This window comes from Mauremys mutica, unplaced genomic scaffold (genome assembly GCF_020497125.1).
Source record: "Mauremys mutica isolate MM-2020 ecotype Southern unplaced genomic scaffold, ASM2049712v1 Super-Scaffold_100046, whole genome shotgun sequence".
Classification (NCBI taxonomy): domain Eukaryota; kingdom Metazoa; phylum Chordata; order Testudines; family Geoemydidae; genus Mauremys; species Mauremys mutica.
Window position 1 is genome coordinate 2,960,338 of NW_025423257.1, and position 1,037 is coordinate 2,961,374.

The following is a 1,037-nucleotide window of genomic DNA, read 5'->3' on the forward strand; positions in this document are numbered from 1 at the left end:
CTTCAGTGCGGAGCAGGTGTGTACGTTGCTGTGTGGAACGCAGAGACTCCTGCAGAGCAGGGGCAGCTGTTTCCATGGCAGAGAGCCTGGCACTTAGGAGACTTTCTACACTTGCTGTTTTGAAGCAATTCAGTAAAATAACAGTGGAGCTACAATGTCTGGTCCAAAATTTCAGCTGCCCCTGGTGCAAAAACGCTATTTTAGGATCTACATCGGAGGCTCCTGGCACTAGGACACCTGACCAGAGAGCTCAGTGGGGGCGTAACAGCTGCTGACTCTGAGGGTCCCGGGCTAAATCCACTTGCAGGGGGAAGTGTTTTGATTTATTTGATGGATAATGAGCACCAGCTACCAGGGGAGAAGCCCTGAGAGTCGCTGCCACTCCAGCTGCTGCTAGGGCAGGGGGGAGCCCCAGGGGGCCAGCTGCTGCTCTGGCCACCCCAGAAGTGCTGCCAGAGGCCACCAAGCTGTGGCTGCTCCTGCTGCCCTCGGGACCACTGGTCAAGTGGTCCCCAGGGCCAGCCGCATTGGCCGCTGCTTGGGCGGTCCCTGGAGCCAGTTGATTGAGTGGCCCTGGAGTCAGCCACTGTGCCCACTGCAGAAGTCACAGAGGTTGCAGGAAATCACAGAATCCGTCACTTCCACCACCTCCGTGATAGACACGGAGACAAACCCCTCCCTGCTGTGACTGCAGTTCCTGGAAGGAAAGAGAAGAACAGAAAGTGACGAGAGAAGAAAAAAGAGAGATTCCCTGTCACCTCTCTCCCTGCTGCCTCCCCCCTTGTATTCTGTAACCCCATTTCACTGGGTTCCCGGTGCTGGTGCCATGGGGGTGACACTAGAGTTCTGAGGATTTGGGGGGCTCTTCATTTCTCAACAATTCACACAAATTTGTCTTTGGGCTGAAATTTCTCCTGTTAGGCCTCTCAGTCAGAGCTGTACCCCACCCTGTTTGTGGGTGGTGGAGGGAAGAGGGGAGATGTAAATTGCAGAGCAGGCAGAGAAGTCGCTCATAAAGGGTCATATTGATCCGGTGA